General features: G+C 42.3%; 1 protein-coding gene across 11 annotated transcripts in view; it reads left to right on the top strand.

Annotated features, from left to right (window-relative positions):
• Nucleotides 1-16,236, top strand: part of NUDT2 (nudix hydrolase 2) — a 365,305-nt gene that overhangs the window by 548 nt on the left and 348,521 nt on the right. For 2 of the 11 annotated variants that reach the window (XM_044077979.1, XM_044077970.1), the window contains exon 1: nt 100-243. The exons of the other annotated variants lie outside the window; for them this stretch is intronic. The gene's annotated coding sequence lies outside the window, so the exon portion shown is untranslated. Of the gene's footprint in view, nt 1-99; nt 244-16,236 lie in introns of those variants that run through there. 11 annotated transcript variants of the gene reach the window in all.

Raw genomic sequence — 16,236 nt, 5'->3', positions numbered from 1 at the left:
CATATTCTGATTAGGATAGGATTATATGAGATTACTAGGCTAACAGCCCCTTGGTTTTTACAAGACAAGTTCAACCCGTGCTCCCAAGGGTGTCTGGTTCAAGTAGACACTAAAATCAGCGACTATTGTTCCTGTCAAAGAGGTACGCAGGTAGAACCCCGGGGTGAATACCCATCCAGTCCTCCAAAATACTTTAAATAGGGCCAACGAAGGGCTTTAATTAGTAGGAAGCTTGTTCCAAAGGTAAGGCAACATGCATGAGACAAATGTGTCTCTCCAGCAAGTTCTGTTGATGTCACATACTAGGTTAAGCTCCTTTGAGCGACCCCCGTGTGTCATTTGATGTGCAGCATTTCTATTAACGCTGGGTCAGATATTGTTGTATATGCATAGCACAGGTTGCCTATGAGCAGTCTGTACGACGCAGAGTAAAGTGACAATGATTTCAGTCTGTCTGCATACGACTGATCTTGAAGACCCTGAATTTTCTTTGTAAGTAACCTTTATGGTCTTTCCAATTGCAACAGGTGTTTGGAAAGGAACATAGCAAAGGAGCATTGTACAGAGGGTTATACTTTTTTCTAGATTCATTACCCTTACTTATGAGATGAGCAATATAAAATGTCCTTCTTACCACTGTGGAGATATGATGATCAAAGTTAAGGTTGCTGCTGACCTGTGTGCCGAGATCTCTCACCACTGACTATGTACTTAGAGTATTACTATTGATGTGGTAGTTTGCAGGAATGTCACCCTTGTCAAATAGGATAATGCATTTTTCTGCATTAAGTTTAAGACCTTGACTTTGGCACCAGTCATTGGTGTGCCTAAGACCCTTTTGCAGGATGTTGACATCGCTAGGGATTTTAGTGATAGCTCCCAGTTTGCAGGCATCAGCAAACTTTGTCAGCCACAGTCCTTCAGTTTTAGCCTGTACTTCGGAGAAATAGATTCTAAACAGTAGGCGTCCCAGAACCCATCCCTGTGAAACACCACTGGTGAAGGTCTGCTGGAGGAAGTGGAGTCCCCTATTTGACCATATGAGTTCCATCAGTGAGCCAGTTTGCAACCCACCTGACAATATACGAGTTAATACCCCATTTTTGTTTTTTTAATTTCTCCAAGTGTTTTGGATTTCAATACCATGACAGGAAAAACCCCATTCCTAAGTCAGAATATGATTAAAGTTCATGAAATTAGTACTGTTTCAATCTTTGATGTTAGCAAGAAGTGCTCTTTGCAGCACTTGCAATGTGTCCATTAATGACTCCTTCTGCAGTTCGTATGGAGTTGCACGTATTGGTAACATATCAAGTATGATTGTAAATTCTTTTTAGAAAACTCATTGCTCTTACTACTACTGGAACTGTGCATCTTTCTTCCACATTGCCCTCATATCTTCCTGGAACTTTTACTTTGTGTCTCTTTGTATGTAAGACACTGTAGTCACTGTGTGTAACGATTTCAATAATCAATGCTACTTTTGTCTTCTTTTCGTGGACTACAGCTGGTTTTCTTGTATCTATTTTTTGTACTGTTGGTAATGGATGATCCTGTGTGATATAAACTTTATTATTTTCTGTGATGCTTTGTGGCTCATGTTTCCAGTGCTTTTCAGTTACTTCACTATTATAATGTTTGCACAATCCCCAATGCAACAGTCTTGCCACATTATTATGCCTTTCAGTAGACAGTCCTTCCGCCATTAGTATATCACACCCAGCAACAAGATGTGCAATTGTTTCCAATTCAGTTTTACAAAACCTACAGTTATCTGTTTCTCCCATATGTTCAATGGACTTTGTAAATCAACATGTATATAGTTCACTGTCTTGGGCTGCCATTATTAACCTTTTGTCTTTTGGTTTAAATTCCAAGAGTTTTCTGTGCTCTCAACTATCTTTATGCATTTCACTCAGCTGGGTGAGTTTCAGTGATGTTTGAGTGGAGGATTGTGTCAAAGGCTTTGGCTAAGTCTAGTTAGGCCATATTCACAGATTTGGTGATTGTCTCAAAGAAGTCCACCAGGTTTAATAGGCATGATCTCCATTTGACAAAGCCAAACTGGGTGGGGTTGATCGTTTGGAGATTTCCTATATCTTTGTTAATAAGGTCCATGGTGATTCGTTCTATGGCCTTGCAGAAAAGGCTGGTCAGGCTAATGGATCTGTAGCTCCCAGGGTCTGTGGATGCATTCCCTTTGTGCAAAGGAATGATAGTAGCTGTTTTCCATTCTGTTGGGATAAAGCCAGTGCTTAGACTATGATTGAAAAGCATGTCCAATGGTGATGCTAATTCCTGTTTTAACCCATGTAGAATGCAGCCCGGGACTTTGTCTGGTCCCATCGAGGCTGTGTTTTTGGCATCGGAGAGGAAGTTTAAGACTAGCTCCTCGGAGGTACTAGGTGAGGGACCGGTGTTACGGGTGCTTTGGGGTATATGTGGTGGGGACAGGGGAGTGAAGTTTTCAATTAACCTGTTAGCCAGCAGGTTTGCTATATCCACAGTTTCTGTATATGTAGTACCATTAACAACGAGTTCAGTGCAAATCTGGGCTTTATCTTTGAGGTTATGGATGTAACTAAAGAATGTATTGTGGTTATTCTTAGCTAGGGAAGCTATTTTGGATGTGTAGTTAGCTTTGGAGGACTTCAGTAGGAGTCTTATTTGCTTGTTTAAGTTGAGGATAGAGTGTTTCCAGTTTTGAGACAGTTCCTTCTACTCTTAGCAATTTCTTTCTCCTGTTGTATAGCCTATTAATGGCAGTTGTCGACCAGTCAGGTTTGTTGTTCCTTGAACATCTTGCTTTGGTTCTATCAGGTATTGCAGAATCAATACAATTGTACAGTTGCTCGTATAAAGCATTGGTGTGTAACTAAGCATCAGTGTCTGTTCCATCAGTGGGGGGAGGGGCCATGAAGCTACTTATGCTGTCACATAAGAGATTGCAATTGGTCTTGGAGAAGTTATTTAGTCCGGTTGTTGCTGGGGGGGTGGGGGTCTTGTGTTATAGTTATTTCTAGTGAGACTGATTTGTGGTCAGATCTCACAAGGGATGGCCACACACTGGGGGTGGTGCAGCAGTCCCCCATGTTGGTGAACACCAGATCCAGGATGTTTGAGCCCCTTGTGGGTGCATCAACCAGCTGGTCCAGGGCATTGGAGTTAACAAAGTCCAGAAACCTTTGGGCAAGTGCGTTAGAGTACATATAATGTCAGTGGATGGGTAATTAGTCACCCACAACCAGGGTGTTTGGTTGTATCTTGATTGACTCAAGTAAATCCAAGTAGGCTGAGTGGATGCCTTTATTTATGGAGGGGGTCCTATAGCTGGCAGTGACCCAAAGAGGGGTCTTAACCTGCAGTTGCACCTGAAGCAATACAAGGGAATCATGCTGTTTAACCAGTCTAGAGGTGTATTTATCTTTAATGAGTATTGATACACCACCTTCTTTAGTTTTCATGTCTTCAATTTGTGGTCTGACTGTGTGGAAGGAAATGTAAACTAGTATAGCTGGGGTGCTCTCTGCAGCCTTAAAGCAGGCCTCAGTGATTGCACTAATGTCTGCATCTTCCAAGGTGAGGACTGCTTCCAGCAAGTGCAGTTTCTCATTTAGACTCTAGCGTTTAGCAGCATAACCTTGAGGTTGTTTTTAGAGGGTATTTGTACGTCTGGAATTTTGTTCTTGTGACATTGCCTAGAAAAGGCACTATGGGGGTGGCAAGAGCCTTAGCTGGTAATAGAAATACCAGCGGTGACAGTTGAAGACCGTGTCTGACAGAGCATTGAGGTCTGTCGACCAAGTCATCCTAGGCTGACAGACACTGTATCACCTTTGAATGATGCCAGAAACTAAGCCAACTGCTGAAGCTAATCATTTTTTTGTGTGTATTAAGGTATCATCCTATGTGAAGATAAAATGCTGATTAAGGCCAGGGGCATACCTGCCTGAGACACATAATCAGAGAGTTCAGGCATGTCTCTTTTCATATAGTCCAGTGAAATACATCTCAAGCCATTCACACCAACATGGACTATGATGGAGTTGTAACTGTACCTGTCATTGAGAGACTTGAGTGCTTGTGTGATGTGGCGGATCCTGGCACCTGAAAGACAGCTAACCGTGACTTTTTCTTTATCCAGCCTGGTAAGAGGGACATCTGTGTGTCTCTCAATTGAGTTGCCTATGACTAAGATGTTTGTTTTTGTGTTGTGTCTTAGGGACTTGGGGGCAATACTGTGTGATATATCATGTGAACTGTGTTCTACAGAGGATGTGTTATGTGAACCGTGTTTGTGTTTAGGAGGTCTATGATGTTTAAGTATGCTTCTGGAAAGGGCCTCCGCATACGCAGGTGTATGTGTTGTTGGCTTGGTAGGTGCAGGAGGTGAAGTGTGCATGCTGACAACCTGCTTAGTATCAAATGAACTGACTGGTGAGCGAGAGAGCCTAATTTCTAAGGTCTTGATGATGCATCTCTCACATAATCAGTTTGTGTGGACTAGAAAAAATGGATCGTCAGTGGACATGAGGCAATTGCTACATTGCCTCAGGATGCCCATGTCGACCAGGCTGGCTGGAGAAACTGTGAGAAACTATCCGTCCATAGTGCTAGATAAGTTGCTGTGGTCAGACCATAGGAAGGACCAGGTAAAGTATAGGACATGAGAAGTGGACTAAAAATACGAACAGCTAGTGGGTATGATCTGTATTGGTACCTCAGGAGCTTCGTTGAATGCATCACCTGTCATTGAGGGACAATTGTGAGAACTCACCAATGGAGTACTAGCAGAATACTAAGGGAAAATTTGCAGGTAGAAGTGTTAGTGTCTATAACCGCCAATGGTGCCTACTGCTGCACAGCAGTGTGCGATGCACAAATGCGGTGCTTATGTAGCAAATGAGACAAACTGATCTAAACAAATTAACCAATAAAAAAGCTCAAAACTGAGCCCTGTTCCAGCAGCTTTCAATCAGATGAGTTCTAACTGCATGCTTCTTCCACTAGGGGCCAGAGAAATCCTTTCCAACAAAATATAGCCTGGTTTTCGTGCTCAAGTTATACAAACAGAATGACATTCAACAGGTCTGAATCCAGTCTATGCTACAGCAAACAAAGTGCAACAGTTTCAGAAAAAAACAGTTCAACTAAGCAGTGATATGGTAAAAATACAGTTCAGAAGTGCAATATACAGTGAAAAATTGTACTTAAGTTTTGCAGAGATCAGCAGATGCCTTGGATTGATCAGATAAATACAGCAGAGCAGTAGCTGGTCACCAAACTCTGTGGAACATTGCTAAAACAAGCACAAACCCACATGAACACAGTGCTTATGTAGCAAACGAGAGCAAACTGATTTAAACAAATTAACCAATAAAAAAGCTCAACCATCTCCAACAAAAGATGAGCTGGTTTAGTGCACAAGTTATAGAAACAGAACTAGATTCAGCAGGTCTGAATCTAGTCTATGCTACAGCAAACCAAGTGCAACAATTTCAGAAAAAAAGTAGACTAAGTCAGAAGCAGGCTGGTTGTTGAAGTAGTTGCATTTTTTTCCTAATTTCTTGCTGTTGCTGGTAGCATTTATTTTAGCAGTGGGTATAGTTAAGTTTGTGTGTGTCAGCCTTTATGTACTTTTTTTAGATTGATGTAGTGGGACAGTTTAGTTTCTGCTGATGTGTTTTCTCCTAAACTATTCAAACGTTTGACATTTACGTGTTTTGCTCTGTAAAATTGTCCAATTAGAGCTGTTGTGTAAAAAGAGGGACAAGTTATAACCTTTCATGATGGCATACATTGTCCAGATTGTTTCGTACTCAGTGTAATTCGTTTGTTAATAGTCTGAGTCAGGGTTGCCAGATACTTTTTAATGTCCCGACAACTTACCTCCAAAAACAGCCCAATGTATGTCTTCATATCCCCAGGAGTAAATAAGAAAACAAATGCCATAAATCAGCTATAATTAAAGTCATAATAAACCTTATTGTAACAAGAGACAGCATGTGCTGATAATGTGATAAAACTAATTGTAAAATATGCCATTAAAGTCATAATAAACCTTATTGTAACAAGAGACAGCATGTGCTGATAATTGATAAAACTAATTGTAAAATATGCCATGAATTACTAATAATTAATCTTAATTACCTGATATTTGTGTATCTGTAACTGCAAAATATTCATCAAGTAGACAGTCATCATCATGATCACCGGTCAAATAAATGTTCAAATTGAACTTACTCAGCATTGCTGTTATTGGGATAAACCCATTGCAGCAGACCCCTTTTTGCTTCATGTAGCTTCTAATGCGTAACTAAGTTTCTAGCATGCCTTTTGGCATTCTGTTTCTCAGTTTCGTTTTAATCAGATTAATTTCAGAGAAAGATATTTCTGTGGTGCATTACCGAAAGGTATTGTCAAAACACTCAAGGCGAAATGTCCCAGCTGTAGGAAGCAAAATCCTCTGAAGCATCCATGTGATTTGCTACAATTTATCCAAAACTGTTTAATGTTATCATCGCTGAAGTGTGACCATGACATTGTGCAGATTTGCATCCAGTGCTGCTCCAGATCTCCCAAATTCCCCCTTGTACAAAGGTAAAAATGACAACTTTGACAGTTGTGGTTTCTGTGCTCGAAGGACGATAGAAGGTTAGAGATCAGCCAGAGACTCTAGCTGCTGCACATTTGCCGGCGATCTCTTACGCCATTCCCTTGGGAGTTCCAACAAAATCATGACAGCGCTGTTTTATTTGCTCTACCGAAGAGTGCTCAATGTTAGACTTGTGTAACAGTAAGTGGAATTCAGTGCCATAGTTAACAGCTGCTAGGGGTAGATGGTTAGACATGTTTTGCAGATCAAAAGCCATTGTTGCTCCCCACAAAGTAAATGTGATTGCTCTTAAAATTCGCTGAATTATGTTTTGATACAAAGTTAGCAGTTCAGTCAGCAACTTTACAGTACTCGTTTTGTCTAACTGGAATAATTTGTTCACTCTGTTCAGTTACTGTTTTATGAGCCCCAAAAACAGCAAGTAAAGTTTATTCCCTGGTGAACTGAACATCTGATACAGTAGCTCAGCCGTGTAGTTGCGCAGCTCGTCTTTGGCTATCTGAAAATGAAGCTTCAGTTTGTCATATTTATCGAGGACCTGCTGAACGCAGGAGACAACAGACAGCCAACAAGTGTCTGACAACTTCAAAATCTTAGGTAGTTCTTCGCCAACATTAATGCATTCAAATAATCGCTTATATTTCAGCTGGCGAATGGTACTGTTGGCAAACCAGTTATAGGTCACAGATATAATGAATTAAACATTTCTTGATATCCTGTTCAGTGGATGAGATGAACGTAGTTGAATTGAATGACAGTTACATTTTATGTTCACAATATCTGGGCAAATTTCGCAAAACCGTGTTATGACTGAATTATTTTTTCCACACACAGTATTACAGCCATCAGTTGCTAAGCCCAAACATTTGTTAATTGGTAGTTTATTTGACTCAAGAAACTTGGTAATTGCACTGAATATTTCTTCTGCTGTTCCTGATTCAAGTGATATCATTCCAAGAAATGTTGTGACAATAGAGCGTAGTGAACAACTGTAGGATTGCACCAGCACACAGAGCTGTTTTTCCAGGCCAGTGTCAATGCTTTCATCAATTATTAAAAAGTAGGCCATCTCTTTACTATGTGACTCGACTAAGTCCAAAATTAATTCTTCATGCAGTGCTGGGCCGAGAAAGTACAGTTGTGTAAAATCTTACCATAACGGTAGATGTCCTTGCCTTCACTGCTGCAGTATTCCTTACTAATAGGGATTCCCTGCAGTGAAGCCCTTTGTCCAGCCAGTTTACAAAAGTCTATCATTGCTTTAAGGTATGCTGAACGTCACCTGCACACACCTTGCATAAGGTAGGGCATAAAGGTGATGTTCAGGCATACCTTCCTCAGAACAGATTGCCCCAATAGGAACAGCAGTCCAAGGAAAACCAAGGAGAAACTTCACAGCCAGGAAGGGAAAAAAAAACAGGGGTATGGAGGGAGGGAGTGAATACTGCTGCGGTGAAGGAAAGGACATCTACTGTTATGGTAAAATTTTACACAGCTGTATTATGTCCTTGCATTCACTGCTGCAGTATCCTTTACTAATAGGAGAGTGCAAAAGCTCAAGAAGAAACCTGGGAGGAGGCAGCAGCAGAGTCCTCCAAGAAGCCATGAAGAATGGCCAGCAGCAAAACCAGCTCTAGAGATACCATCCAACTGGTAATGTTTGGTAAAGGTATGCACAGAAGTCCAGGTAGCAGCTTCAAAAATAGAATTAGCATCTAAGCCTTTGAAAAAAGCACCAGAAGAAGCCACAACTCTAGTGGAATGAGCCTTTGTAGAAGAAGGAAGGCTCTCGCCATGAAAAGTGTAACAAAAGAAAATAGCCTTTGAAATACAAGTGGAAATAGTTTGCTTGGAAACAGCCAAATCTAAAGACCTCGGATGAAAGGAAACAAATAACTGGTTAGACTTTCTGATCGCTTTAGTTTTTATGCAAATAAAATCTGAGCTGTCTATGCACATCTAAGGTATATTACGGATGGAGAGGGAAAAAAAGTAGGCAAATTAATATACTAATTAAGTGACAACTCATTAACCACCTTGGGCATGAAAAAAGTATTGGTACGAAAGGATGCCCTGTCCTCATGAAATGTCAGAAAAAGTGGACAAGCCATAAGGGCTTGCAACTCAGACACCCATCTGGGAGAAGTAAGAGCTAACAAAAGAACTGTCTTCCAAGAACAATGTTGCAAGGAAGCTGAAACAGCAGGCTCAAAAGGAGCCTGTGTCAATTTTTCCAGAACAAAATTAAGATCCCAGGGAGGAGGAACAGGCTTCCTGGGAGGTCTAATATTAAGGACGCCTTTAAGAAATTGCTTAGCCTCAAATCTAGAAGCTAATGGGAGAGTTAAAGGCAGACAAGCAGAAAGAGCGGATACGTGGGTCTTAATAAAAGAATATGCCAAGCCAGTATTGAGCAACTCACACAAATAAGAAAGAACCAAAGGAACATCACAGAAAGTGGGTCCAGGTCACAAGAAAGACACCAAATAGAAAACATCTTACATTTAGATGTGTAGGATTTCCTAGTAGTAGATTTCCTGGCCTCCTGCAGGACCTGCAGCACGTCCTCAGAAAAAAAAAGATGTCTGTGAGTAATCAAAACCCTATCACCCACAGTGTCAGTTGAAGTATGGGCAGGTGAGGATGGGTGAGAGACCCCTCGTCTTGTGTGAGGAGATCCACCCTGTGAGGTAACTTGTGGTGATTGCCCCTGGCTAGATGCAGAAGTAGAGGGAACTAGTGCTGTTGCGCCCAAAAGGGAGTCGCCATCAAGATTTTGGGAGCATCGTGTTGAATCTTGAACAGGACTCTCAGAATGAGAGGAAGGGGAGGGAATGCATAAAGAAACATCCCCTTCCAAGAAAATGAGGGCATCCACCTTCCATACCAGAGGACCTGGGACGCTGGCACAAAACAGAGGAAGTTGTCTGTTCAGAGGAGAGGCAAAGAGATCTACTTATGGAGGACCCCACTGGTGAACAATATCCAGAAACACATCCCTGTCAAGCATCCATTCGTGGGACTGAGTGAAGGACCTGCTCAGATTGTCTACCACAGCATTCTGATCTGAAGGAATGTAGACTGCCTGAAGAGTCATATGATATGGATAGCCAGATCCCATACCCGAAGTGCCAGCTGGCAAAGATGGTAGGATCTCGTACCCCCCTGTTTATTGATATACCACATGACTGTGGTATTGTCCATCCTGCAGAGAAGAGAGGATGAAAGGCCTGAAGAGCTAGCATAAGAGCCCTCATCTCTTTGATGTTGCTGTGCTCTTTCTGCTGACGAGGCAACCACACTCCCTGAACACTCAGGGAGCCAAACGTCACTCCCCATCCCACATCTGAAGCGTCTGTGAACAGATTCTGAGAGGGAAGTGGAGGCTGAAAAGGGAGCCCTGGATTCAGAGACAACTGCTGAATCCACCACAGACGTTTGTCCCTGAGACACGGGAGTAGAGGAACAGAAAAGTCTAGAGGATGCACATGCTGAAGCCACATTGACTTCAGAAACCACTGGAACTTCCTCATGTGGAGTCTGGCCAGAGGAAACATCGGAATGGTTGAAGCCATGAACCCCAGTGCTCTCAGAAATTCCCTGGCTGAAATGGAGGCCAGGGGAAGAAGAGTTTGAAAGAAAGAAATGAGAGTTAATGCCTTTGGAGGAGGCAGGGATGCCAACATTGGCACCGTTTGAAGCCTGCAACCCAGAAAGGCATGATCCTGAGAAGGAGGCAGGCAAGACTTGTTGAAGTTTATTGTGAACCCCAGCCTCTGAAGAAGAGAAATGGTAAAATAAAGATTTTGCAAAAGGATCTCTAGAGAAGACGCCTGAATCAGCAGGTTGTCCAAATAAGGAAAGGTTTGGATCCCTTGAAGCCTGCAAAAGGCAATCACAGGAGCGAGGCATTTGGTGAACACCCTTGGGGCAGTAGAAAGTCCAAAGGACAAAGCATAGAACTGAAAATGCCAGGAAGCAACAGAAAAATGCAAAAATCTCCTGAAAAAAGGATGGATTGAAATATGGAGAATAAGTATCCTTGAGGTCCAGAGACACCAGAAAGGCCTGAGGGAGCAAGAGAGGAAAAAAGGACAACATCCAAAAGGAAGGCACCTTCAGAAAGGTGTTCAGATGGGAGAGCTCTAGAATAGGTCTCCAAGTACCTTCTTTTTTGGGCACTAGAAGCATTCGTGAATAAACCCTTTCCCCCTTTGGGACCAGGCACTTCTTGAATAGTACCCTGAGACAAGAGGCCCCAAAGAACTTCTGGGAAAAAGGAAGCTGGTTCCCAAGGAGGCAGAGGAATGCCCATAAAAGGAGGATGGGAAATCCAGACCATGAAGTACCCTTGATGAATGATTGACAAAACCCAAGAATCTTGGGTGATCCAGAGCCAAACAGAAAGAGAAAGGCGAAGAGAAAAAGGAATGTGGCTGGGAATGGGTGAATAGTCAGACAGTACCTGGTTTGTCGGGAAAGGAAGGCTTAAGAATCCCTGAAGTCTGAGTGGCCGTAGCAGGAGGGGTCCACTTACTACCCTTTTTACCTTTAGAAGGAGGCCGAGACTGCCTACGAACAAAGGCTGGCTTAGAAGGGTAGTTCCTTTGAAATGTAGGCACAGGAGAAACAAAAACATGCTTAAGCTCCTGTAAAGACTTCCCTTTGTCCTGATGAGACCTAAATAAACCAGCAACCGCTTCACCAAACAAGAGTATTATCCAGCGGAGTATCCAGCAACTTAACCTTAATATCATCAGGCAAAGGTTGAAGCAGAAGCTATGAATATCTCTTCAGAACAGAACCAGAAGCAGCAGCCCTTGAAGAGACATCTGCAGCATCATAACTACATTTGATAGAATGATGAATTACATGTGAGGAAGTCCCAAGCAAGGAAAGGGCAGAAGGTTTATCCTCAGAGTCCTGAAGATCAGAAAGAACCTGACAGGCCTGAGAAAGAAGAGCCAAGACATACCTAGAGATATGGGTCTGATAATTAATAGCCCTAAAAGCTAGGGTAGATGAAATATAATCTTTCTTACCCAGCCTATCCATGGTCCCCAAAGGAAATTTCCTCAGAGGGATTATCCAGAGTATGAGAATCCTCCTCCTCAGACCCGTAGTCTAAAAGAGAAGGAATCCGGACAGAATAAGGAAGGGAGTCGTCATCAGAATCCACCTCAGAAGAATGCAGTTCCCTGGGCCTTTTAGGGGAAGAGGTGGACCAAGGAGGACCAGGAACTGAAACCCCTTGAGGAGGCCGCAACGACAGTAAAGCATTAAATAACCCCTGAGTAAAGGCCTGCCACACACTTTGTGGATCCCTAGGAGCAGAAAAAACATGGTTAGTTTTCTGTTTCTTCTTCAAACGGACAGCCGTCCTGGAAATCTGAGAAGGCTCAGACTCAGGACGGTTTTCCACAACTGCAGTAGGAACCTCTTCCCCAAAGAGAAATTGCGGAACCCCAGTAAACCCCTCAGAAACAGTCAACCGTGGTTCCTTCTGAACGCCCAAAACGGACGCCTGCAAAGCCTCATCGGACGTGCTGCCTGCCAGAACCTCACCGGCCTCCAACTTAGATGCAGTAGAACAATCTGACAACAATCAGGTGAGCTTCCAGGTGCATAATAACCTCAGGAGAAACCCCCGGCAGAGGCTGGACAGCGGAAGATTCCGGCTTTATTTTATGCACTTTCTTCTTCCCAAACAGCTGACCCTTGGGGCAGGAAGTTTCTTCCATAGTACCAACAGCAAGAAGCTTAAGTCGCTGGTTCTCAAGGTACAAGGAAAGGGAAGAAAGCCTACTATGAAGAGTTTTGGGGACAAACGCCTGACAAATTGAACAAGACGTTTGGTCGTGAGCAGCACCAAGGCAAAAAAGGCACTTATCGTGGCAGTCTTTATGGGGTATCAGTCTCCCACACTGGCATTTACCCTTCCTGGATGACATTAACCCCAAACAGCACTAAACAAACAGAAAAGGTAGCCAAGAACCCAACTGGGTACTTATCTGCAACTGTAAGGACTCTAGCAAACCAGAGTAAGCACAGAAAAGCCAATAAACAGAACAGCATTCAGACTGGCGGCAAAGGAGTTCTGAGGATGGCACGCCTGAACATCACCTTTATGCCCTACCTTATGCAAGGAGGGTGCAGGTGTGACATTCAGCGTACCTTAAAGCAAGGATAGACTTTTTGTAAACTGGCCAGGCAGAGGGCTTCACGGCAGGGAATCCCCATTAGTAAGGAATACTGCAGCAGTGAATGTAAGGACATCATTCTTGATGAGTGCAGAACATTTCATTCGGTGGAGGGCTATGTCTACAGTCTCTCCTATGTGATCTACTATTGCAATACTAGAATGACACACAACATGTCACCAACTTCAACTCAGCTACCTTGACAGTGTTTACAGTTTTCACATGACAGCCGGTATCATGTAAAGGCCTTGCATTTGAAAATGGTGCTGTTTCCACTTATGTTTAGTCATTCCAGCATGATTCACTAAATCACCATGATGGGCATAAATGTGACCCTTGCAATACTGACAGAAAGCAATAGTATTGTTACCAGGCACACTGCGTATCCAGTCCTTGGGTTGGGAGGGTGGCTTAATGGTTAAGGTGTTTGCCTTACAAACACAGGGTGCAGGGTTTGAGTTTCACGAGGGATAACTGGCTAGCCTTAAAATGGCTCGCAAGGGTAATTAGCCTAGTACTAATCTATGAACCTATCTAAGAATCTTTAATGATCCATCTTTTTGTCAGATTTAGCTATATCCTTTCTCGTACTGTGACCACTTTACCGATAACTATGAGTGAAACTGGGTGCACTTTGCTCTTAAAAAGGCAGTCCCACTGCCTTCCCCTGACCTCCAATATTTTTTTTCCAATAGTTTGAAATATACCGATGACAGTTTTTCCTAACAAAATGCTGTGGAAGTTATCAAAGTGTAAAGGTCTAGCTTCTTGATGTCTGATTCAGAATGGTTTGCACTTGGACTTAATTCAAACTTTACAGCCTAAAAGATACAAAACAAACGCAATTTGATACAGTGCTTATCCAGACATCCATGAAATTACTATCGTGCAGTCTCTTATTACAATAAGGTTTATTATGGCTTTAATTATAGCTGATTTATGGCATTTTGTTTTTGTTTACTCTTGGGGATATGAAGAAACATGCTGTTCCACACATTATAGACTATGCTTTGCACCATAAATAAATTACTGACTGTAAAAGTGGTACAAAGTTTCTTATACAACTGGCTGTTAGCCGTCTGTAGGGTACACAGTATAGTAACAGGGCTATGATTCTGTCAATACAGGACATGTTGTTTAGACATTGTGTCCTTTCAGTAACATATGTCTGCTGGCCTAGCTCTTCCATGTATCTGGACATGCACATGCCAAAGGGGGCATTATATTCAGTTATTGGCCTAATGAGGGTGGTGTAAAGGGGGGCAATGACATCCTTACATGTAGACACAAACCCTTTGTTTATAAGCTGTACAGTATAGGAGTTCTTACAACAATAGACACACATTAAGGTTTATTAAATATATGTTTGTAGTAAATACTTCCAAAAAAGATTAATTAATGAAAAGAATGTTTTTTTAAGTCATCCTGTGAGCTTCTTTTTTGAAATTATTAGTAACCTGCTCACAGTTGTTCCACATTATGAAAGGCAACCAACAGGAACTTCACCCCAGGGATCACTTCAACAGCCTTGCTCGATAGGGGCACAAGGAACTAATGTCCGGCAACAGGATGACCTGAGAATATTCTTGAGCTAGGCTTGTATTGGCTCCAGGGCCATTAGCCTAGTACTCGCCTATGAACCGTCCACCAAGTGCACTACTGAAAGGAGTAAGTGTACCATTTTTGCCTATGGACTTATGCTGCACAAGGAAGGATAAGTGTGAGACATTTCAAACCAGACGTGGGGGACCGGGGATATTTCTTGACAGAAGTTTGAAATGTCATTTCCTTTCCTTGGCCTGGTAAAAGAAACCAAAGCAAATCACATGTAATAAAGGAGACCTTCATATGTAGAACTGAAACAGTTGTGCATGATGCCGTGGCAACATATGTTGCAGGCAGCTGAGTTTCACACAGCAAATTTCTGAGGCAAAATGAGTCAGATAGTTAAAAGCGCTACTGATAACATATGAAACTGCTTTTCTCCATAAAACATCACAAGGAAATGAATGTAACCACCGTAGTGTAACAGTGTTAGCCTAACCCAACTAAAATAATGTGATAAATATTATTTACCCGTAATACCCACACTTTCATGATACAGCATCTTTAAAGAAAACTGCATATATACTGGCTAATAGCATGGTAATTGGTAAAATAAATACAACAAAACAGTTAACTTCTCTGTCTATGGCCCTATCATGCAAACTTTACTTAAGGCAGTTGAGCACACGTCTCACTCAGTTTCTTTCAAGCCTGGGCCTGGCCTACAGATAAAGACAACAAGTTAACTCCAACAGCACACCCTGTACCTACTCAGCAAGTAATTTAAAGTGAAACAGAAACATGAATGTTTATTTTCTAATTCAAGTTCTCTGCTCAAGACAACCTTTACATTCTTTCCTACACACCTTAAGTTCGAAGAACAGTACAAACGCAGTGCAAAATTCTTTAACTTCTTAGTTAAACACGGGATGGTACACACCTTGGCTTCAAAGAAAAGTCAATCTCACCATCACCACGCTGGGCACTGCAGTCATCAGTCATCGTGATTCTATTCAGTTGTTGATTTCTTCTTCACAGAGGGTTCAACTTCACCTCGCATGATGCGGGTTCACAGAGTTTTTAACTTGTTCTAACTTCTCTGTTCTTAGTCAGTCACGTATGTTCTTCTTCTCCTGTCTCAAGAAGTTCTCATTTTAAAAGAGAGAAGGAAGATTATTTGCTGCTTATTATACCAGTACCTCCATGCACGCTCTGTACAGATATATGCAGGTCACAAACAGAATGTGTTCACGTCACGAGCCAACTCAGCCAAAAGAAAGCTACCATAGCACCACCTGACTTTCACCTCCCTGCCTGCCTCCAGTTCCAGGAAGCTCCAACCCAAAGCCACAACCCCAGCACAGTTTCCAGCCCAAAAACCCACTTCCCGAACTGGCCCAAATTTCCTGCAACCAACTGTCAAAACCGGCCCAGTTGGGTTGGTTGGAAACTCGTGGAACTGGCAACCCTGGTATGAGAATCAAAGGACTTCCTGACTCCACAGTATAAATTTCATAACTATGTGAATGTGTCCCTCTGCGATTATGACATTAACTAGTCAGTTCTGCATTTTTCAGCCCTAGCCCCCCCCCCCCCGAAGCATAAAATAACACTGAAAATAGGTCAGAAAGAAAAGCACTTTTTTTTTCTTCAGAAGGGTTTGTTTTTCTTCTTCAAAAGGTGGTTCATATTAGCTTGACGCAGATTTGCGGATACTATCTAGTTACTAAATTTCAAAGTGACTCAGTTTGCAAGTCTTGCAAAGAGAGAAGGAGACTTTGGGATTACAGAATGAAGCTTGTTAGTAGCTCCTTTTATCAGTCCTTTGTGCTATAGTACTTTGTTTGTTTTTGATTTTTGCCACTTAAGTCACGC

Source organism: Protopterus annectens, chromosome 1.part1, assembly GCF_019279795.1.
Source record: "Protopterus annectens isolate FY-2018-M chromosome 1.part1, PAN1.0, whole genome shotgun sequence".
Taxonomy (NCBI): Eukaryota; Metazoa; Chordata; order Ceratodontiformes; family Protopteridae; genus Protopterus; species Protopterus annectens.
This window is presented reverse-complemented; position numbering and strand designations above follow the sequence as displayed.